Raw genomic sequence first — 25,095 nt, forward strand, 5'->3', positions numbered from 1 at the left:
TCTCCAGGCTGGGATGATATGTGAAAATGTGGCATTGACTCCAATTTATGCAATCCGTGTCAGTGGTATGCCAGCCCCCAAATAAGCCGAGAATTCAGATTCTCTGTCCAGGCCAATAATATTAGCCATAAAAACAAAGTTGTCTCCAGCAGCCCACCTGTCATTAAAATGTATGTGACAGACTCGTACTGATTTGCCATCTGTCAATGAATCATTTGGCAGGAAATTTTCTCCAATGTTATAATGTAATTTTCACATACACCAACAACACCCAGGGTCTAAGCAAAACAAAGATCTGTATTAAGAACTAATACGTGCCAGAAATATTCATTAAAAATACTCTATTGGATTTAGTCTTGCCAGATATCTTATATATCTTTTCCCTTTGCAAATGAGAAACTATTCAGAGAGATTAATAAATTGACTAAGGTCACCAACTAGCAAGGGACAGAGGTGGGAATCAAACCGAAGCCTTATAAACCCAGGGCAAACCTCTCTCTGTATTAGAACTACTTCTTAGAGGTTTATGATGTATATCCTAACTCATCTTTGTTGTTGTTATTAATGTACAAAAGATGTTTAAAAAAATATGCAGGTTCTATAGGACTACAAAATTTACAGGCTCTCCAAACATGTTAGACCTTAGAGCTCATCCTTTTCACCTCCAATTCACTGCAATAAGCTCTTCCACGATGGCCTGACTGGTGGTTGCCCAATCTCCGAACACTCCTGGGGGCACAGTGACAAAGAACACACTGAGTTACAAAATAGGTCATTCAATGTTTGGAAATTCCCAAACATAGGAAAATTTTAAAATCTACATTGAGCAAAAATTTCCCTGTATTAGATGTCTATCTTTCATAGTCTCAAGACATAAGTACTCACTGAATAAAGTGAGTACTTATTTCACATAATGATCCTTTCAAAATCAAAAGACAGTGCTAATTCCTCTGAAAGTCTGCCTCTGGGTAGGATTAATGCTGCATCTTTAAATGGTTCCCCCACGACATGGTTTCCAGTCCCTTCTTCTCTGGCATCCATGAAAGAGAATATATGTCAGCTATGGACTGACTAACATAACAGGGTAAGGGGGGAAATGTCTCACAAATTGCTCTAGGCACTATATTTATGTTTACATAGGCTAACATTAAATCTGTTATTGTTCTATATGTCAATCATGCCACATTGTTGACTCATAATGAGTTTGGGCTCATTTAAAACCCTTGATCTCATATAAATAGCAAACAAGTCAGAGCAGTGCATGACAGTTAATATTTAAACTAAGATTTAGGAGTTAATTGCCTATATATTGTTAGTTTCAGGACTAACCGAACATTTTTTAAAGATTATAATTCTTTAAAATCATAATCCTTAATAATAACTAAGAGATATCTTTTAATGTATTTACAGTTTTTCATGCATTACAAGTCTTATCTAATGAACACTCACAACCACTCTATGAATTAGATATTATTATTCCCTTTTTATGTATAAGGGAAGCTAGTCAGACAGACTAAGTTCTCACAAAACAGGGACATGTTGCAATGAGATTTAAACCCAAGTGTGTCTGATTCTAAAGTCTTTGTTCTTTCCAGTATTGTACAGTCCTTCTACAGCTTTATGTCACTCCACAAATGTGACACATTTGTCTTCTATAACTTTATTCATTAAAGATAAAAGAGTAAAATAACAAAATCAGAATAATATGCAAGTAAAGACTCCCTACAAGGCTTAAAAAATGTAGAAATCAAAATCTTCACAGGATAGAGAATTGAATCATCTATGAATCCACTTAGCATTATTATTTCATCCAGCTTTATCTTTCCTATTTGCAAGGGTATCACAATAGTCTTGGCCAAATGCTTTAAAGACTCTCAATTCTCTCTACTTATTTAGTAGCTCTATGAAGTCATTAACTTTATTAAAAGAGTAAATGTCAGCAGGTGTTATTCTGATTTATTTTAATAAATTCATGTTGTAGTCCAATTATTATTTACTTCCATTTAAAAATATTTAGAAACATGTATTTAATAACCTGCTCTAAAATTTTGCCATTTCAAAATTAAGTACATTGTTTTATATTTCCAGAATGCAATTCTTTCCTTCCCTTCTTCCTTCCTTCCTTTCTTCCTTCCAACATAAAAATCACATTAAATAACTTCTGTATACTAGGCAATATGCTTGCTGCAGAAAAAATATACACAAACAAATCAGAGTTTATCAGATTAGTGTAAGAGAGACATGTTAACAAGTAAGTATAGCAAGTTAGCTTACACTGCAATAAAAATACGTACAAAGTGTTATGGAAATACAAGAGAAGAAATGCATAATCCAGTATGCAGAACATGAAATTTATATTTAAGCAAGTCTTCGAAAATAAGGAAATGCTCTCCAGGTGGCCACACCAGAGGAAGGACAACTCAGAGACAACAACAAAAGCAAAATAAGAGAAGCAAATATCAGTGGGCTGTCAGCTGAGGATAAGACATGACAGTCAGTGACATATTTTGAAGGATTTTGTAACCCATGTTAAATATCTGGTACTTTATCATAGGTCATAAGAAGCCATTGAAAGATTTTAATGAGATCCTATTTATCTTCTAGAAAGATAACTCTGGTAGCCATGTGGAGGATAGATTGGAAGGAGGTGAATATAGAGTTAAGAGGACCAATTAGAAGGGTACTGTACTTGATCAGGTGAGAAAAAATGAAACTCTAGTTTAAGAAATTGGCAGAGAGACTCATGAACTATTGTGCCATGGGTGTTATGGTTAAGAACATGGGCCCAGGAGCCAAACATTCACTTACTAGCCACACAATCTTGGGTAAACTATTTAACGTTTTTCTGTCTCACTGTGCTCAGAAAATGAAGTTAATAGTGATCAAGTATATTAAACAGGATAGTCCTCAAGAGATCTTAACTATTTACATTATTAATATTATTAAGAAGAAGGATCAATTTTGAGGCTCAGATGCAAGATAATGAATTCCCAGACTGAATTTGAAATTTACAGAATATTCACTGGAGCTCCCTAGAAGGCTGGAGACATTTGAGTCTCAGGAAAGTACACAGTTATATCTCTATGGCTCTCAAAACCATCAAGATAGAAGAGATAATCCAGTAAAGATTAGGAGGAGGACAAGGTTAAGCTTGGCACTTGGAGGAACACTATCACTCAGAGGCAGATGCAAGAAGAGGAACTTGCACAGGAGGCTTAAACAGAGGAGTGGGAAAAGAAACTGGAAAGAACACTCCATAACTCTAAGGGAGTAAAAAGGTTGAAGAACAGAGAATGGCTCAACACGACCAAAGGTGAGAAAGAGGACAGATAAAATGAACACAGTCAGGGATGTTGTTGGTAGAATAATGTTGACAGAATGTATTGTGTAAGGAATCAGTGGGATGAAGGAACTGAAGAAAACGGACATCGGTGATGCTTTTAGGAAGCACGGCTATGAACGAGTAGTGGCTGGAGGGAGAGTACTTTTACAACAGAAAATGGGAAGAAGACAGTGAAGAAGTTAATGCCTTAGGAAAGAGAAGATGATTTTAAGTTGCATAAGAGATTAGAGGTATGAGGATCCAAGACACCAGGGCAGAGGATAACTCGATAGGAAGAAAGATACATGTTTTCACCAAGAAGGAAGGAAATGATATAAAGACAAATAAAATCGCAATTTGGTAATGTGGGCAGACCCTCTATTTTCTCCATGATGTAAAAGGTATAGTCACCTCCTGATAGTAAGACAAATAGGGACAATTTGCAGACCATGTGAAGGATGGTTATACATTAGGAATTGTCCGTGTAGGAAAAAGAAAGCAAATGGAATAGAAATCTATAAAAGGCTGCCATGTTGCACAGTGGACCAGATCGAGATTGGAAACCATAAATTTCTACACGTATCTGTACTGTTATGTCATTTTCTCTCTTTTTTTTCTTAAAGGAATTTCCCAGTCATGTCTTTTTTTTTCTTTTTTTTTGGCTGCATTGGGTCTTCGTTGCTGTGTGTGGGCTTTATCTAGCTGCAGCGAGCAGGGCTACTCTTTGTTGCAGTGTGTGGACTTCTCATTGCAGTGGCTTCTCTTGTTGCGGAGCACCGTGGGCTCTAGGGGCACAGGCTTCAGTAGTTGTGGCAGGTGGGCTCAGTAGTTGTAGTTCGCGGGCTCAGTAATTGTGGCTCGCGGGCTCTGTAGTTGTGGCACACGGGCTTAGGTGCTCCACAGCATGTGGGATCTTCCTGGACCAGGGCTTGAGCCCGTGTCCCCTGCATTGGCAGGCGGATTCTTAACCACTGCGCCACCAGGGAAGCCCATGTCATTTTCTTTAGTAATGTTTGGCCACCAGAATATAGCAACATGTATCGTGCATTTTAACGTTAGTTTTCTCCTGAGATGCCTAAAATTATGTGCCTTGCATATTCTCTGGTAGTTTTGCTGTGCCATCTGGAATGGGTTCCAGAATGTGGAGTTACACTCCTGTTCCCAAGTCATGGTGGTCCCAGCCTACTAGAGATAAGGCCATCTGTAAATTAATAATTACCATTTTTCTTTTCTTTTTTTTTTTAACATCTTTATTGGGGTATAATTGCTTTACAATGGTGTGTTAGTTTCTGCTTTATAACAAATTGAATCAGTCATACATAAACATATGTTCCCATATGTCTTCCCTCTTGCGTCTCCCTCCCTCCCACCCTCCCTATCCCACACCTCCAGGCTGTCACAAAGCACCGAGCCAATATCCCTGTGCCATGCGGCTGCTTCCCACTAGCTATCTACCTTACTACGTTTCTTAGTGTGTATATGCCCATGACTCTCTCTCGCCCTGTCACCGCTCACCCTTCCCCCTCCCCATAACCTCAAGTCCGTTCTCTAGGAGGTCTGCGTCTTTATTCCTGCCTTACCCCTAGGTTCTTCATGACATTTTTTTCTCTTAAATTCCATATATATGTGTTAGCATACGGTATTTGTCTTTTTCTTTCTGACTTACTTCACTCTGTATGACAGACTCTAGGTCTATCCACCTCATTACAAATAGCTCAATTTCGTTTCTTTTTATGGCTGAGTAATATTCCGTTGTATATATGTGCCACATCTTCTTTATCGATTCATCCAATGATGGGCACTTAGGTTGTTTCCATCTCCAGGCTATTGTAAATAGAGCTGCAATGAACATTTTGGTACATGACTCTTTTTGAATTATGGTTTCCTCAGGGTATATGCCCAGTAGTGGGATTGCTGGGTCATATGGTAGTTCTATTTGTAGTTTTTTAAGGAACCTCCATACTGTTCTCCATAGTGGCTGAACCAATTCACATTCCCACCAGCAGTGCAAGAGTGTTCCCTTTTCTCCACACCCTCTCCAGCATTTATTGTTTCTAGATTTTTTGATGATGGCCATTCTGACTGGTGTGAGATGATACCTCATTGTAGTTTTGATTTGCATTTCTCTAATGATTAATGATGTTGAGCATTCTTTCATGTGTTTGTTGGCAGTCTGTATATCTTCTTTGGAGAAATGTCTATTTAGGTCTTCTGCCCATTTTTGGATTGGGTTGTTTGTTTTTTTGTTATTGAGCTACATGAGCTGCTTGTAAATTTTGGAGATTAATCCTTTGTCAGTTGCTTCATTTGCAAATATTTTCTCCCATTCTGAGGGTTGTCTTTTGGTCTTGTTTATGGTTTCCTTTGCTGTGCAAAAGCTTTGAAGTTTCATTAGGTCCCATTTGTTTATTTTTGTTTTTATTTCCATTACTCCAGGAGGTGGGTCAGAAAGGATCTTGCTGTGCTTTATGTCATAGAGTGTTCTGCCTATGTTTTCCTCTAAGAGTTTGATAGTTTCTGGCCTTACATTTAGGTCTTTAATCCATTTTGAGTTTATTTTTGTGTATGGTGTTAGGGAGTGATCTAATCTCATACTTTTATATGTACCTGTCCAGTTTTCCCAGCACCACTTATTGAAGAGGCTGTCCTTTCTCCACTGTACATTACTGCCACCTTTATCAAAGATAAGGTGACCATATGTGCGTGGGTCTATCTCTGGGCTTTCTATCCTGTTCCATTGATCTATCTTTCTGTTTTTGTGCCAGTACCATACCGTCTTGATAACTGTAGCTTTGTAGTATAGTCCGAAGTCAGGGAGCCTGTTTCCTCCAGTTCCTTCTTTCGTTCTCAAGATTGCTTTGGCTATTCGGGGTCTTTTGTGTTTCCATACAAATTGTGAAATTTTTTGTTCTAGTTCTTTGAAAAATGCCTGTGGTAGTTTGATAGGGATTGCATTGAATTATAGATTGCTTTGGGTAGTAGAGTCATTTTCACAATGTTGATTCTTCCAATCCAAGAACATGGTATATCTCTCCATCTATTTGTATCACCTTTAATTTCTTTCATCAGTGTCTTATAATTTTCTGCATACAGGTCTTTTGTCTCCTTAGGTAGGTTTATTCCTAGATATTTTATTCTTTTTGTTGCAATGGTAAATGGGAGTGTTTTGATTTCACTTTCAGGTTTTTCATCATTAGTATATAGGAATGCCAGAGATTTCTGTGCATTAATTTTGTATCCTGCCACTTTACCAAATTCATTGATTAGCTCTAGTAGTTTTCTGGTAGCATCTTTAGGATTCTCTATGTATAGGATCATGTCATCTGCAAACAGTGACAGCTTTACTTCTTCTTTTCCGATTTGGATTCCTTTTATTTCCTTTTCTTCTCTGATTGCTGTGGCTAAAACTTCCAAAACTATGTTGAATAAGAGTGGTGAGAGTGAGCAACCTTGCCTTGTTCCTGATCTTAGTGGAAATGCTTTCAGTTTTTCACCATTGAGGATGATGTTTGCTGTGGGCTTGTCATATATGGCCTTTATTATGTTGAGGGAAGTTCCCTCTATGCCTACTTTCTGCAGGGTTTTTTATCATAAACGGGTGTTGAATTTTGTCAAAAGCTTTCTCTGCATCTATTGAGATGATCATACGGTTTTTCTCCTTCAATTTGTTAATATGGTTTATCACATTGATAGATTTGCGTATATTGAAGAATCCTTACATTCCTGGAATAAACCCCACTTGATCATGGTGTATGATCCTTTTAATGTGCTGTTGGATTCTGTTTGCTAGTATTTTGTTGAGGATTTTTGCATCTATGTTCATCAGTGATATTGGCCTGTAGTTTTCTTTCTTTGTGACATCCTTGTCTGGTTTTGGTATCAAGGTGATGGTGGCCTCATAGAAGGAGTTTGGGAGTGTTCCTCCCTCTGCTATATTTTGAAAGAGTTTGAGAAGGATCGGTGTTAGCTCTTCTCTAAATGTTTGATAGAATTCGCCTGTGAAGCCATCTGGTCCTGGGCTTTTCTTTGTTGGGAGATTTTTAATCACAGTTTCAATTTCAGTGCTTGTGATTGGTCTGTTCATATTTTCTATTTCTTCCTGATTCAGTCTTGGCAGATTGTGCATTTCTAAGAATTTGTCCATTTCTTCCAGATTGTCCATTTTATTGGCATAGAGTTGCTTGTAGTAATCTCTCATGATCTTTTTTATTTCTGCAGTGTCAGTTGTTACCTCTCCTTTTTCATTTCTAATTCTATTGATTTGAGTCTTCTCCCTTTTTTTCTTGATGAGTCTGGCTAGTGGTTTATCTATTTTGTTTATCTTCTCAAAGAACCAGCTCTTAGTTTTATTGATCTTTGCTATTGTTTCCTTCATTTCTTTTTCATTTATTTCTGATCTGAGTTTTATGATTTCTTTCCTTCTGCATGCTTTGGGGTTTTTTTTGTTCTTCTTTCTCTAATTGCTTGAGGTGCAAGGTACGTTGTTTATTCGAGATGTTTCCTGCTTCTTAAGGTGGGCTTGTATTGCTATAAACTTCCCCCTTAGAACTGCTTTTGCTGCATCCCACAGGTTTTGGGTCGTTGTGTCTCCATTGTCATTTGTTTCTAGGTATTTTTTGATTTCCTCTTTGATTTCTTCAGTGATCACTTCATTATTAAGTAGTGTATTGTTTAGCCTCCATGTGTTTGTATTTTTTACAGATCTTTTCCTGTAATTGATATCTAGTCTCATGGCGTTGTGGTCAGAAAAGATACTTGATACAATTTCAATTTTCTTAAATTTACCAAGGCTTGATTTGTGACCTAAGATATGATCTATCCTGGAGAATGTTCCATGAGCACTTGAGAAAAATGTGTATTCTGTTTTTTTTGGATGGACTGTCCTATAAATATCAATTAAGTCCATCTTGTTTAATGTATCATTTAAAGCTTGGGTTTCCTTATTTATTTTCATTTTGGATGATCTGTCCATGGGTGAAAGTGGGGTGTTTAAGTCCCCTACTATGAATGTGTTACTGTCGATTTCCCCTTTTATGGCTGTTAGTATTTGCCTTATGTATTGAGGTGCTCCTATGTTGGGTGCATAAATATTTACAATTGTTATATCTTCTTCTTGGATCGATCCCTTGATCATTATGTAGTGTCCTTCTTTGTCTCTTGTAATAGTCTTTATTTTAAAGTCTATTTTGTCTGATATGAGAATTGCTACTCCAGCTTTCTTTTGGTTTCCATTTGCATGGAATATCTTTTTCTATCCCCTTACTTTCAGTCTGTATGTGTCTCTAGGTCTGAAGTGGGTCTCTTGTAGACAGCATATATAAGGGTCTTGTTTTTGTATCCATTCAGTTAATCTGTGTCTTTTGGTGGGAGCATTTAGTCCATTTACATTTAAGGTAATTATCGATATGTATGTTCCTATTCCCATTTTCTAAATTGTTTTGGGTTCGTTATTACAGGTCTTTTCCTTCTCTTGTGTTTCTTGCCTAGAGAAGATCCTTTAGCATTTGTTGTAAAGCTGGTTTGGTGGTGCTGAACTCTCTCAGCTTTTGCTTGTCTGTAAAGGTTTTAATTTCTCCATCAAATCTGAATGAGATCCTTGCTGGGTAGAGTAGTCTTGGCTGCAGGTTTTTCTCCTTCATCACTTTCAGTATGTCCTGCCACTCCCTTCTGGCATGTAGGGTTTCTGCTGAAAGATCAGCTGTTAACCTTATGGGGATTCCCTTGTGTGTTATTTGTTTTTTTTCCCTTGCTGCTTTTAATATGCTTTCTTTGTATTTAATTTTTGACAGTTTGATTAATATGTGTCTTGGCATATTTCTCCTTGGATTTATCCTGTATGGGACTCTCTGTGCTTCCTGGACTTAACTATTTCCTTTCCCATATTAGGGAAGTTTTCAACTATAATCTCTTCAAATATTTTCTCAGTCCCTTTCTTTTTCTCTTCTTCTTCTGGAACCCCTATAATTCGAATGTTGGTGCGTTTAATGTTGTCCCAGAGGTCTCTGAGACTGTCCTCAGTTCTTTAAATTCTTTTTTCTTTATTCTGCTCTGCAGTAGTTATTTCCACTATTTTATCTTCCAGGTCACTTACCCGTTCTTCTGCCTCAGTTATTCTGCTATTGATCCCATCTAGAGTACTTTTAATATCATTTATTGTGTTGTTCATCGTTGCTTGTTTCATCTTTAGTTCTTCTAGGCCCTTGTTAACTGTTTCTTGCATTTTGTCCATTCTATTTCCAAGATTTCGGATCATCCTTACTATCATTATTCTGAATTCTTTTTCAGGAAGACTGGCTATTTCCTCTTCATTTGTTAGATCTGGTGCATTTTTATCTTGCTCCTTTATCTGCTGTGTGTTTTTCTGTCTTCTCGTTTTGCTTATCTTACTGTGTTTGGGGTCTCCTTTTTGCAGACTGCAGGTTCGTAGTTCCCGCTGTTTTTGATGCCTGTCTCCAGTGGCTAAGGTTGGTTCAGTGGGTTGTGTAGGCTTCCTGGTGGAGGGGACTAGTGCCTGTGTTGTGGTGGATGAGGCTGGATCTTGTCTCTCTAGTGGGCAGGTTCACGTCTGGTGGTGTGTTTTGGGGTGTCTGTGGCCTTATTATGATCTTAGGCAGCCTCTCTGCTAATGGATGGGGTTGTGTTCCTGTCTTGCTAGTTGTTTGGCATAGGTTGTCCAGCACTGTGGCTTGCTGGTCGTTGAGTGAAGAAGCTGTGTGCTGGTGTTCAGATGGAGGTCTCTGGGAGATTTTCGCCATTTGATATTATGTGGAGCTGGGAAGTCTCTTGTGGACCAGTGTCCTGAACTTGGCTCTCCTGCCTCAGAGGCAGAGCCCTGACTTCTGGCTGGAGCACCAAAAGCCTTTCATCCACACGGCTCAGAATAAAAGGGAGAAAAAGTAGAGGGAATTAGTAGAAGTATGAGGAAAGAAAGAAGGAAAGGAGGGAAGGATGGGAGGAAGGAAGAAAGAAAGAAGCAAAGAAGGAAAGAAAGGAGGGAGGGAGGGAGGAAGGAAGGAAGGAGGGAAAGAAGGAAAAAGACAGAAAGAAAGAAGATACAGTAAAAATAAAATAAAGTATAATAAAGTTATTCAATTAAAAAATTCTTATTTAGAAAAAAAAAAGGGATGGATAGAACCTTAGGACAAATGTTGGAAGCAAAGCTATACAGACAAAATCTTACACAGAAGCATACACATACACCCTCACTAAAAGAGGTAAAGGGGGAAAAATCATAAATCTAGCTGTCAGAGACCACCTCCTCAATTTGGGATGATTCGTTGTCTAAAGGAGGGAAGGAAGGAAGGAAGGAAAGAAAGAAAGAAAGAAAGAACGAAGGTAAAGTATAATAACGTTATTATAATTAAAATTGATTATTAAGAAAAAAATTTTAAGAAAAAACCATGGCCGGATAGAACCCTAGGACAAATGGTGGAAACAAGACTATACAGACAAGATCTCACACAGAAGCATACACATACACACTCACAAAAAGAGGAATAGGGAAAAAAATCATAGATCTTGCTCCTAAAGTCCACTTCCTTTATTTGGGATGATTGGTTGTCTATTCAGGTATTCCACAGATGCAGGGTATATCAAGTTGATTGTGGAGCTTTAATCCGCTGCTTCTGAGGCTGCTGGGAGAGATTTCCCTTTCTCTTCTTTGGTCTCACAGCTCACAGGGGCTCAGCTTTGGATTTGCCCCTGCCTCTGCGTGTAGGTCGCTGGAGGGCGTCTGTTTTTTGCTCAGACAGGACGGGGTTAAAGGAGCCGCTGATTCGGGGGCTCTGGCGCACTCAGGCTGGCGTGGAGGGAGGGGCACGGAGTGCGGGGTGGGCCTGCGGCGGCAAAGTCCGGCGTGACTTTGCACCAGCCTGAGGCCCGCCGTGCGTTCTCCTGGGGGAGTTGTCCCTGGATCCCGGGACCCTGGCAGTGGCGGGCTGCACAGGCTCCGCGGAAGAGGGGCGTGGAGAGTGACCTGTGCTCGCACACAGGCCCCTTGGTGGCGGCAGCAGCAGCCTTAACGTCTCCCGCCCGCCTCTGGGGTCTGCGCTTTTAGCCACGGATTGCGCCCGTCTCTGGGGTCCGCGCTTTCAGCCGCGGCTCGCGCCCGTCTGTGGGGTCCGTGCTTTCAGCCGCGGCTCGTGCCCGTCTCTGGGGTTCGCGCTTTTAGCCGTGGCTCGCGCCCGTCTCTGGAGTTCCTTTAAGCAGCGTTCTTAAACCCCTCTCCTCACGCACCAGGAAACAAAGAGGGAAGAAAAAGTCTCTTGCCTCTTCGGCAGGTGCAGACTTTTCCCGGGACTCCCTCCCGGCTAGCTGTGGTGCACTAACCCCTTCAGGCTATGTTCAAGCCGCCAACCCCAGTCCTCTCCCTGCGTTCCGTCAGAAACCGAAACCCGAGCCTCAGAGCCTCAGCTCGCAGCCCCGCCCGCCCCGGCGGGTGAGCACACAAGCCTCTCGTGCTGGTGAGTGCGGGTCGGCACCGATCCTCTGTGCGGGAACCTCCCCTCTTTGCCCTCCGCACCCGTTGCTGTGCACTGCTCCGTGGCTTCAAAGCTCCCCCCTCCGCCTCCCGCAGTCTCCGCCCGCGAAGGGGCTTCCTAGTGTGTGGAAACTTTTCCTCCTTCACAGCTCCCTCCCACTGGTGCAGGTGCCGTCCCTATTCTTTTGTCTCTGTTTTTTCTTTTTTTCTTTTGCCCTACCCAGGTACGTGGGGAGTTTCTTGCCTTTTGCGAGGTCTGAGGTCTTCTGCCAGCGTTCAGTAGGTGTTCTGTAGGAGTTGTTCCACGTGTAGATGTATTTCTGGTGTATCTGTGGGGAGGAAGGTGATCTCCGCATCTTATTCTTCCGCCATCTTCAAGGTCCCCCCCTACCATTTTTCTTATATTACTTCTGCTCAATATTTGCTATTATGTCATTAGCTGATTTAGAGATTCTGTATTTTTAAATAAATATAGACGTTCTGTAGGCATTTTTTTGCATATTTCTATATATTTTTGCTATCACCCCCCAAAAAGTAGTGTTCTCTAGTAGTGTTCTCATTATAACTAACTTTGCTGAGTCTATTTTTCTCATTTTCTACTCATGTTCATGCAAGTAGCTAAGAGGCTAAATGTAATTGGGAACCACCTATTACTTTTTTTCCGTCAGGGATGAGAAATTAACTATTTTTGTCTCCATAAGAAGGAAGTTTTTGCTGAGTCAATTTTATAATATCTGGGTGTTTGTTTTTATCTTTTACAACTGTAAAATATAGTCTGCAACTTTTCTGTGATCTTAAAATAAAGTTAATAGGATTGTTTATATCTGGAGAGAATGGGCTCATAGGATAATTTCACCCAAGGTAGGTGCTCAATATATTTGAATGAGTGGCTAAACGCTTTATCACAAAAAAATTTGCAATTATCAAAGGATTAAATATTTACAATACTTTCCATAGGAAAAAGAAAATTATAGTTGGGGTAAAAATTTATCTACAATTTAATATTTGAAACTATATTTACAACTTATCAGTATTGTCCGGTTGTTAATTCAAAGCTCTATTTTTTTTATTACTCTGACTTTTCCAGAGTAAGAGAAAACATAAATGTAAGTAGTTCATTCAATAAGCAGAAAAGGCACACCTTTCAAACTAAGGCTTTCTAATTCATCTCTTCTAAATTGTTAATTAGTTCATCTTGGCTATCTTTTCCCCTTGATATGAAGATTAGGAAAAATTCCTGTCAAAAAAAGATGCCCTATAATGATGGTATTGGTCTTCCTTAAGGCTAAGACGTTATCTGATAGAGGCTTGAATCAGCTTGGATCAGACCCAGACCCACTGCTACCACAGACAGTGCTAAATAAATACTTCACGATTGCTATGGATTATGTTAAAAAATAAAATTCAGCTGAGTAAACCTGAGGATCTAACTGGCTTTAGTCAATGATTCATGAATAGGGGAGCATCCCATGTAGAAAATAGAAAGGAGCTCCAAAGAACTGTACAAAATATGAGAGTTTCATAGTCAGAAGTGGGCAGCGACGAGGAAAGAGTGGACTGTCTCATTTTCCTTTGGGTGACAGAAAGAGGCTACAGGCAGATTGCCTCACTATGGCTGACTAGGAAATTTCAGATTAACTGGTGTAAGAAAACATTCCTGGGAGAGGTTGAAAATGCAATTAGTTTGGGTATTAAGTCTTGGTTTGCTTACATGGGGCTTAGAACAAGTAACTCCATTTGGGGCCTATTTTCTCTATTTTTTTGTTTGTTTTGTTTCCTCTTTTTTAATGATTGATTGTATTTCTAGTCTCAGTTCTGCCAACAACTACCAGTGTGACCTTGACAGATAAAGGAAATTTGTAAAAAGGTCTATTCAGTAGGAAGATAAATGTTTGTGTGCATCTACATGTATAGCATCAAACTGCATAGAACAAATATTTTAAAAGACGTAAAAATAAATTGCCAGATACAGAAGGGAATCTTGGCACAGATTTCTCAGTAACTGATACAATGAACAGGCAAAAATATCAAGAAAGACACAGAATATTTAAACATTAAATAATTTATACATAAAATACAGAATCCAACAGCTGCACAATATATATTACTATCAAGCACACATGGAATACTTGCAGGAACTTTTCATATATGAAACTATAAAGCAAGTATCAATAAATTTCAAAGAAGTAAAATAAAACATATCTCTGATGTTAGTGGATTTAAGCTAAAAATTAATAATATAAAGGAAACTAGAAAACCCACAAATGTATGGAAATTATGTAATATATTCAAAATAACCCATAGGTCAGAGAACAAATCAAAATGAAATTTCAAATGTTTGAACTTAGGGAAAATTAATATATAGCAAGTCAAAATGTGTGGGATGCAGCTCATGTCTTTAGAGAAAAATTTATTGTATTAAATAACAAAAAATGAAAATCAACCATCTGAAGATTAATTTCAAGGAGCTAGAGATTGGAAAGTTCTATCCAAAGACCAAAGAAAGTTAAGAAGGAAAATAAAAGAGATACAATAAATCAATAAAATGGAAATCAATAAAAAATAAATCAACAGAGCCAATAATTGGCTTCTTAATAAACTGGTCAAAAGACTGATCAAGAGAAAAAAATAAGGCACAAATATTCAACACCAAAATTTTAAAAAGAGAATATCACTAAAGATTGTACAGATATTTTCTAAAATTCTACATACATATATATATATATATGAAATTTTGAAAAAATTGTCAATTTTAAAATTTAGATGAAATATGAAAAAAATCATAGTAAAACATATTTCCATCTTTTTCATATTACCTACATCTTCTAGGTAAAAATAGAAGAATAAAGATATTGAACCTGTTATCAACCTTTAAAAAGAAAACCTCAGGGGACTTCTGGGAAGATGGTGGAAGAGTAAGATGCGGAGATGACCTTCCTCCACACAGATACACCAGAAATACAGATACACCAGAAATACATCTACACGTGGAACAACTCCTACAGAACACCTACTGAACGCTGGCAGAATACCTCAGACCTCCCAAAAGGCAAGAAACCCCCCACATACCTGGGTAGGGCAAAAGAAAAAAGAATACACAGAGACAAAAGGATAGGGACGGGACCTGCACCAGTGGGAGGGAGGTGTGAAGGAGGAAAAGTGTCCACACACTAGGAAGCCCCTTCGCGGGCAGAGACTGCGGGTGGCGGAGGGTGGGAGGAGCTGCGGAGCCGCGGAGGAGAGCACAGCAACAGGGGTGCGGAGGGCAAAGCGGAGAGATTCCCGCACAGAGGATCCGTGCCGACCAGCACACACCAGCCTGAGAGGCTTGTCCGCTCACCCGCCGGGCGGAGGCTCGGGCTTCCATTGGAGCGCCAGGAGAGGACTGGGGTTGGCAGCGTGAACACAGCCTGAAGGGGGTTAGTGCGCCATGGCTGGCTGGGAGGGAGTCCGGGGAAAAGTCTAGACCTGCCGAAGAGGCAAGACACTTTTTCTTCCCTCTTTATTTCTTGGTGCCCGAGGGGATTAAGAACGATGCTTAAAGGAGCTCCAGAGATGGGCGCGAGCCGCGGCTAAAAGCACGGACCCCAGAGACAGACATGAGATGCTAAGGCTGCTGCTGCCGCCACCAAGAAGCCTGTGTGCGAGCACAGGTCACTATCCACACCCCCCTTCCGGGGAGCCTGTGCAGCCCGCCACTGCCAGGGTCCCGTGATACAGGGACAACTCCCCCGGGAGAACGCACGGCGCGCCTCAGGTTGGTGCTACGTCACGCCGGCCTCTGCCGCCGCAGGCTCGCCATGCACTCCGTGACCTTCCCTACCCCCGGCCTGAGTGAGCCAGAGCCTCCGAATCAGCGGCTCCTTTAACCCCGTCCTGTCTGAGCAAAGAGACGCCCTCTGGCGACCTACACACACAGGCAGGGCCAAATCCAAAGCTGAGCCCCTGTGAGCTGTGAGACCAAAGAAGAGAAAGGGAAATCTCTCCCAGCAGCCTCAGAAGCAGCGGATTAAAGCTCCACAATCAACTTGATGTACCCTGCATCTGTGGAATACATGAATAGACAACGATATCCCAAATTAAGGAGCCGTGTGGATGAAAGGCTCTTGGTGCTGCAGCCAGGAGTTAGTGCTGTGCCTCTGAGGTGGGAGAGCCAACTTTACAACACGGGTCCACAAGAGAGAGCTCCCAGCTGCACATAATATCAAACAGCGAAATATCCCAGAGATCTCCATCTCAACACCAGCACCCAGCTTCACTCAACGACCAGCAAGCTACAGTGCAGGACATCCTATGCCAAACAACTAGCAAGACAGGAACACAACCCCACCCATTAGCAGAGAGGCTGCCCAAAATCATAATAACTCGACAGACACCCCAAAACACACCACCTGACGTGGACCTGCCCACCAGAAAGACAAGATCCAGCCTCATCCACCAGAACACAGGCACTAGTCCCCTCCACCAGGAAGCCTACACAACCCACTGAACCAAGCTTGGGCACTGGGGACAGACACCAAAAACAACAGGAACTATGAACCTGCAGCCTGCAAAAAAGAGACCCCAAACACAGTAAGATAAGCAAAATGAGAAGACAGAAAAACACACAGCAGGTGAAGGAGCAAGATAAAAACCCACCAGACCTAACAAATGAAGAGGAAACAGGCAGTCTACCTGAAAAAGAATTCAGAATGATAGTAAAGATGATCCAAAATCTTGAAAATAGAATAGACAAAATGCAAGAAACATTTAACAAGGACCTAGAAGAACTAAAGATGAACAACACAATAAATGAAATGAAAAAGACTCTAGATGGGATCAATAGCAGAATAACTGAGGCAGAAGAACGGGTAAGTGACCTGGAAGATAAAATAGTGGAAATAACTACTGCAGAGCAGAATAAAGAAAAAAGAATTTAAAGAACTGAGGACAGTCTCAGAGACCTCTGGGACAACATTAAATGCACCAACATTCGTATTATAGGGGTTCCAGAAGAAGAAGAGAAAAAGAAAGGGACTGAGAAAATATTTGAAGAGATTATAGTTAAGAACTTCCCTAATATGGGAAAGGAAATAGTTAAGTCCAGGAAGCACAGAGAGTCCCATACAGGATAAATCCAAGGAGAAATATGCCAAGACACATATTAATCAAACTGTCAAAAATTAAATACAAAGAAAACATATTAAAAGCAGCAAGGGAAAAACAACAAATAACACACAAGGGAATCCCCATAAGGTTAACAGCTGATCTTTCAGCAGAAACTCTGCAAGCCAGAAGGGACTGGCAGGACATATTAAAAGCGATGAAGGAGAAAATTCTGCAACCAAGATTACTCTACCCAGCAAGGATCTCATTCAGATTTGATGGAGAAATTAAAACCTTTACAGACAAGCAAAAGCTGAGAGAGTTCAGCACCACCAAACCAGCTCTACAACAACTGCTAAAGAAACTTCTCTAGGCAAGTAACACCAGAGAAGGAAAAGACCTACAATAAGGAACCCAAAACAATTAAGAAAATGGGAATAGGAACATACATATCGATAATTACCTTACATGTAAATGGACTAAATGCTCCCACCAAAAGACACAGATTGGCTGAATGGATACAAAAACAAGACGTGTATATTTGCTGTCTACAAGAGACCCACTTCAGACCTAGAGACACATACAGACTGAAAGTAAGGGGATGGAAAAAGATAATTCATGCAATGGAAACCAAAAGAAAGCTGGAGTAGAAATTCTCATATGTCAGACAAAATAGACTTTAAAATAAAGACAATTACAAGAGACAAAGAAGGACACTACATAATGATCAAGGGATCGATCCAAGAAGAAGCTATAACAATTGTAAATATTTGTGCACCCAACATAGGAGCACCTCAATACATAAGGCAAATACTAATAACCATAAAAGGGGAAATCGACAGTAACACATTCATAGTAGGGGACTTGAACACCCCACTTTCACCCATGGACAGATCATCCAAAATGAAAATAAATAAGGAAACCCAAGCTTTAAATGATACATTAAACAAGATAGACTTAATTGATATTTATAGGACATTCCATCAAAAAACAACAGAATACACATTTTTCTCTAGTGCTCATGGACCATTCTCCAGGATAGATCATATCTTGGGTCACAAATCAAGCCTTGGTAAATTTAAGAATATTGAGATCGTATCAAGTATCTTTTCTGACCACAATGCTATGAGACTAGAAATCAATTACAGGAAAAGATCTGTAAAAAATACAAACACATGGAGGCTAAACAATATACTACTTAATAACGAAGTAATCACTGAAGAAATCAAAGAGGAAATCAAAAAATACCTAGAAACAAATGATAATGGAGACACGATGACCCAAAATCTACGGAATGCAGCAAAAGCAGTTCTAAGAGGGAAGTTTATAGCAATACAATCCTACCTTAAGAAACAGGAAACATCTCGAATAAACAACGTAACCTTGCACCTCAAGCAATTAGAGAAAGAAGAACAAAAAAAACCCCAAAGTTAGCAGAAGGAAAGAAATCATAAAAATCAGATCAGAAATAAATGAAAAAGAAATGAAGGAAACGATAGCAAAGATCAAAAAGACTAAAAGCTGATTCTTTGAGAAGATAAACAAAATTGATAAACCATTAGCCAGACTCATTAGAAAAAAAGGGAGAAGACTCAAGTCAATAGAATTAGAAATGAAAAAGGAGAAGTAACAACTGACACTGCAGAAATAAAAAAGATCATGAGAGATTACTACAAGCAACTCTATGCCAATAAAATGGACAACCTGGAAGAAATGGACAACCTGGAAGAAATGGACAAATTCTTAGAAATGCACAACCTGCCAAGACTGAATCAGGAAGAAATAGAAAATATGAACAGACCAATCACAAGCACTGAAATTGAAACTGTGATTAAAAATCTCCCAACAAAGAAAAGCCCAGGACCAGATGGCTTCACAGGCAAATTCTATCAAACATTTAGAGAAGAGCTAACACCTATCCTTCTCAAGCTCTTCCAAAATATAGCAGAGGGAGGAACACTCCCCAACTCATTCTACAAGGCCACCATCACCCTGATACCAAAACCAGACTAGGATGTCACAAAGAAAGAAAACTACAGGCCAATATCACTGATGAACATAGATGCAAAATTCCTCAACAAAATACAAGCAAACAGGGGCTTCCCTGGTGGCGCAGTGGTTGAGAGTCCGCCTGCCGATGCAGGCAACACGGGTTCGTGCCCCGGTCTGGGAGGATTCCACATGCCGTGGAGCGGCTGGGCGTGCCCGTGAGCCATGGCCACTGAGCCTGTGCGTCCGGAGCCTGTGCTCTGCAACAGGAGAGGCCTGCGTACCGCAAAAAAAAGTATAATTGGCACAATAATCTGCATAAGTTGGAAGTGTACGATTTGATACCCTCACTGAATCAAGATAATAAATACAACCATAACCCCTAAAAAAAAAAATAAGCAAACAGAATCCAACAGCACATTAGACGGATCGTACGCCATGATCAAGTGGGGTTTATTCCATGAATAAATTCCAGGAATAAATTACAGGAATGCACGGATTCTTCAATATATGCAAATCAATCAACAGGATACACCATATTAACAAATTGAAGGAGAAAACCCATATGATCATCTCAATAGATGCAGAGAAAGCTTTTGACAAAATTCAATACTCATTTATGATAAAAACCCTGCAGAAAGCAGGAATAGAGGGAACTTTCCTCAACATAATAAAGGCCATATATGACAAACCCACAGCAAACATCATCCTCAATGGTGAAAAACTGAAAGCATTTCCACTAAGATCAGGAACAAGGCAAGGTTGCTCACTCTCACCACTCTTATTCAACATAGTTTTGGAAGTTTTAGCCACAGCAATCAGAGAAGAAAAGGAAATAAAAGGAATCCAAATCGGAAAAGAAGAAGTAAAGCTGTCACTGTTTGCAGATGACATGATCCTATACATAGAGAATCCTAAAGATGCTACCAGAAAACTACTAGAGCTAATCAATGAATTTGGTAAAGTGGCAGGATACAAAATTAATGCACAGAAATCTCTGGCATTCCTATATACTAATGATGAAAAACCTGAAAGTGAAATCAAGAAAACACTCCCATTTACCATTGCAACAAAAAGAATAAAATATCTAGGAATAAACCTACCTAAGGAGACAAAAGACCTGTATGCAGAAAATTATAAGACACTGATGAAAGAAATTAAAGGTGATACAAATAGATGGAGAGATATACCATGTTCTTGGATTGGAAGAATCAACATTGTGAAAATGACTCTACTACCCAAAGCAATCTATAATTCAATGCAATCCCTATCAAACTACCACAGGCATTTTTCAAAGAACTAGAACAAAAAATTTCACAATTTGTATGGAAACACAAAAGACCCCGAATAGCCAAAGCAATCTTGAGAACGAAAGAAGGAACTGGAGGAAACAGGCTCCCTGACTTCGGACTATACTACAAAGCTACAGTTATCAAGACGGTATGGTACTGGCACAAAAACAGAAAGATAGATCAATGGAACAGGATAGAAAGCCCAGAGATAGACCCACGCACATATGGTCACCTTATCTTTGATAAAGGTGGCAGTAATGTACAGTGGAGAAAGGACAGCCTCTTCAATAAGTGGTGCTGGGAAAACTGGACAGGTACATATAAAAGTATGAGATTAGATCACTCCCTAACACCATACACAAAAATAAACTCAAAATGGATTAAAGACCTAAATGTAAGGCCAGAAACTATCAAACTCTTAGAGGAAAACATAGGCAGAACACTCTATGACATAAAGCACAGCAAGATCCTTTCTGACCCACCTCCTGGAGTAATGGAAATAAAAACAAAAATAAATGGGACCTAATGAAACTTCAAAGGTTTTGCACAGCAAAGGAAACCATAAACAAGACCAAAAGACAACCCTCAGAATGGGAGAAAATATTTGCAAATGAAGCAACTGACAAAGGATTAATTTCCAAAATTTACAAGCAGCTCATGCAGCTCAATAACAAAAAAACAAACAACCCAATCCAAAAATGGGCAGAAGCCCTAAATAGACATTTTTCCAAAGAAGATATACAGACTGCCAACAAACACATGAAAGAATGCTCAACATCATTAATCATTAGAGAAATGCAAATTAAAACTACAATGAGATATCATCTCACACCAGTCAGAATGGCCATCATCAAAAAATCTAGGAACAATAAATGCTGGAGAGGGTGTGGAGAAAAGGGAACACTCTTGCACTGCTGGTGGGAATGTGAATTGGTTCAGCCACTGTGGAGAACAGTATGGAGGTTCCTTAAAAAACTACAAATAGAACTACCATATGACCCAGCAATCCCACTACTGGGCATATACCCTGAGAAAACCATAATTCAGAAAGAGTCATGTACCAAACTGTTCATTGCAGCTCTATTTACAATAGCCCGGAGATGGAAACAACCTAAGTTTCCATCATCGGATGAATGGATAAAGAAGTTGTGGCACATATATACAATGGAATATTACTCAGGCATAAAAAGAAACGAAATTGAGCTGTTTGTAATGAGGTGGACAGACCTAGAGTCTGTCATACAGAGTGAAGTAAGTCAGAAAGAGAGAGACAAATACTGTATGCTAACACATATATATGAAATTTAAGGGAAAAAAATGTCATGAAGAACCTAGGGGCAGAACAGGAATAAAGATACACACTTACTAGAGAATGGACTTGAGGATATGGGAAGGGGGAAGGGTAAACTGTGACAAAGCGAGAGAGAGGCTTGGACATATATACACTACCAAACGTAAGGTAGATAGCTACTGGGAAGCAGCCGCATAGCACAGGGAGTACAGCTCGGTGCTTTGTGACCACCTGGAGGGGTTGGATAGGGAGGGTGGGAGGGAGGGAGACGCAAGCGGGAAGAGAAATGGGAACATATGTATATATATAACTGATTCGTTTTGTTGTGAAGCAGAAACTGACACACCATTGTAAAGCAATTATAGTCCAATAAAGATGTTAAAAAAAAAAGAAAACCCCAGGCCCAGAAACTGGTAAATTCTCCCAAATATTTAAGTAAGAAAAAACACAATGTAACACAAGATCTCCTGCACTGTATAAAAAGAGAACATACCTTCCACCTCATGTTATGAAGCCAGTATTAACTAGATGCCAAAGTCTGACAAAGACACTACAAGAAAGGGAAAACACATGCCAAACTCTTAACATGGACTCAGAATTCTCTAAATGAAACACTAGCAAATGGAATATAGTTAAATATAAAAATGATCATATATAATGATCGAGTTTGGTTTTGGTTTTTGTTTGTTACCTTGGCCAGCGCTGAAAACTTCTGGTAATATTCAAAAATCACTGTGATTTATGCCATTAACAAAATAAAATATCAATATCTTATGATAATGTCAATATGCTTATAGAAAACGTGACAAATTCAACATTCATTAATAATCTTTTAAAATCTTTTACTAAACTAAAAATAGAAGAGCACAGCCCTAATCTGACAGTAAGTATCTTCCAAAAAAACTATGGAAAACATACCTATTGAAATTTTGAAACCATTCCACTGTGATCAGTAAGACCATAAGGATGTCTGCCACCATGACTTCCATTCATCTGCCACCATGACTTCCATTCAAACTGTCTGAATTAAGGGGTGAGTTTAGGAAGGATGCTTGGATATTAGTTCCGTATGCAAAAATAAATCAAACTCTTATTTACCAGCTACAAATAAATAGAAAAATAAATACTAAAATTATACCATTTACAGTTGAATCCAAAAAGTCAAATACCTTGAAATAAATCTAACAAAAGATGAGAATTACCTTTACAGAAAAAACTTCATAAAGTTACTAAGATAGTAAAGAAGACCTAGATTAATGGATAAATATACCTTATTCATAGATTATAAAGATATTCATTCTTCCCAAGTTTTTCTGTAGATTTAACACAGTCAAAATCAATACTCCTAAAGGCTTTTTATTTTGTTGTTGGAAATTTACATTCTGATTCAAAAATTTATTTTAATTAAAAGGTTAAAAAATAGCCAATGCAATTTAGAAAAATAAGAACATCTTGACAAAACACATGTCAAATTGACCTTATAATCATTCTTAACCAAGTGCTATTAAACCAATTAGATTTTAGACAAGGTGTGAGATATATTAGAATAGTTTTACAAAATAACAGAAGATCCTCAAAAAAAGAAAAGTTGTGGAGTTTGGAAAAAATTAAATGATTGAATGTGTGTTATCCAGAGTTTTTTTTTTTTTTTTTTTTTTTTTTTCTTTTTTTTGCGGTACGCGGGCCTCTCACTGTTGTGGTCTCTCCCGTTGCGGAGCACAGGCTCCGGACGCACAGGCTCAGCGGCCATGGCTCACGGGCCCAGCCGCTCCGCGGCATGTGGGATCTTCCCGGACCGGGGCACGAACCCGTGTCCCCTGCATCGGCAGGCGGACTCTCAACCACTGCGCCACGAGGGAAGCCCCAGAGTTATTTTTATAAAATATTTCTTGCTGTTAATATGTTTATAAAACATACCAAAAAAAGCTAAGCAGATTCAAATTTTACTCTAACTTTTAATATGATTTTTTAAATACTAGTTAAAAGTTTTTGACACAAAAATTTCCTAACTGGAAGAGACTACATAACTGTGCAACAAAAGTGCCATCCCTGGGCTTCCCTGGTGTCGCAGTGGTTGAGAATCTGCCTGCTAATGCAGGGGACACGGGTTCGAGCCCTGGTCCGGGAAGATCCCACATGCCGCGGAGCAACTAGGCCCGTGAGCCACAACTACTGAGCCTGCGTGTCTGGTGCCTGTGCTCCACAACAAGAGAGGCCACGATAGTGAGAGGCCCGCACACCGCGATGAAGAGTGGCCCCTGCTTGTCACAACTGCAGAAAGCCCTCGCACAGAAATGAAGACGCAACACAGCAAAAATAAATTAATTAATTAATAAACTCCTACCCACAACATCTTTAAAAAAAAAAAAAGTGCCATCCCAATCAAATTTAAATAAATTAGAAAAATAAAACAAAATAATTTTCACAACTATAAAGTAAAAGACTTATGTGCAAATTACTTGGAATCAATGAATATTATTTTCCAGCTATATAGACAAATATAGTTTCAATTTTTAAAAAAGATTTAAACTTAAAGATTTGAACAAGTGAAGCTACAAGATGCTATTTTTGTTTTATTTTTATTATTTTTGTAATTTTTTAAAGAATAAAAACTTAAAGAATGCTTTGTGGATCTATATATTGCTTTAAAAATAGTAAAACTCACAATGTAAGTAATAGAAATTTATGCACTAAAATTAAAATAATTTGTAGTAATTTCTTTTGTTAGGATATGTCATGTTTGACCCTGTTACAATGTTTTGAACTATGTAAAATAATGGTTTATTTCCAAACCTAAAAATTGTTTTAAAAACCTTATTAACAATTCCAGTTGCTACTATCTTAGCAGATCAGTTTCTTCACATTTTGCTGAAATACAGTCAAGGAAAAACACTTCAGGAAATAAGTGTATAATAATTAATGAATTATGTATACTTTTACTACTCATCCTAAATCACCTTTCTGTAGAAACTTTAGACATGGGCAAGTGTAAATAGACTCAGTAATTTTTTATAATTTCCTGATTTTCAATTATATTCAAACCATGGATTTTCACAAATATTTTTATGAATTAATAGGGAAGGTATATTTATCAACTTAGGAGAACAGATCTATACAGTTTGCTAACATGATTGATGATTTTTAAAATATTTAAACATCAGAAGCCTGGGCCTCTGTACTCTTACCTGCTGGGCCCCAAAATGTTAGTAGTGATTCTGCGTCCAGTTTTCAAACTTTTCTCCACAAAGGAATCATGCCCCTCTCTTTCCATCCTTGAATGTCACTGCTGCTGGAAGCCGACTGTTCTTCACAATGATTTAGAAATCTTTGGTATTCTGGGACACCATTAGCTTAAAATCCTATTTACAAATGTGATGTTTTTGATATTAAATAGTGAAATATGTCAGCTTGTAGAACATCTGCATAACTTAGTAAGCCAATATTTTCCAAATGACCAAATACACCTTTTCTTTAAGAAAAAAAAAAAGAGAAGATGAGTTTTGGTGTAAAATCCAGGAATATTCACACCCTTTCAAAGAAATCATTAAAATACTCCTCACTTTTCCAACTATAAGTGTGGGTGAGTCTGGATTTTCTCTGTATAATTAACTGAAACAACATATTGCAAATGACTGAA

At 38.9% G+C, this 25,095-nt stretch overlaps 1 long non-coding RNA gene across 1 annotated transcript; it reads right to left on the minus strand.

The window, feature by feature from the left end:
- Positions 1 to 672: 672 nt before the first annotated feature.
- Positions 673 to 24,822, minus strand: LOC132504287 (uncharacterized). The gene is made up of 3 exons (XR_009534823.1): positions 24,644 to 24,822; positions 22,377 to 22,479; positions 673 to 729 (listed from the first exon to the last, which is right to left on the minus strand). It is a non-coding gene; the product is annotated as an uncharacterized LOC132504287 (long non-coding RNA).
- Between the last annotated feature and the right edge of the window lie 273 nt (positions 24,823 to 25,095).

The sequence above is a fragment of the Lagenorhynchus albirostris genome, chromosome 14, assembly GCF_949774975.1.
Source record: "Lagenorhynchus albirostris chromosome 14, mLagAlb1.1, whole genome shotgun sequence".
In the NCBI taxonomy this organism is placed as follows: domain Eukaryota; kingdom Metazoa; phylum Chordata; class Mammalia; order Artiodactyla; family Delphinidae; genus Lagenorhynchus; species Lagenorhynchus albirostris.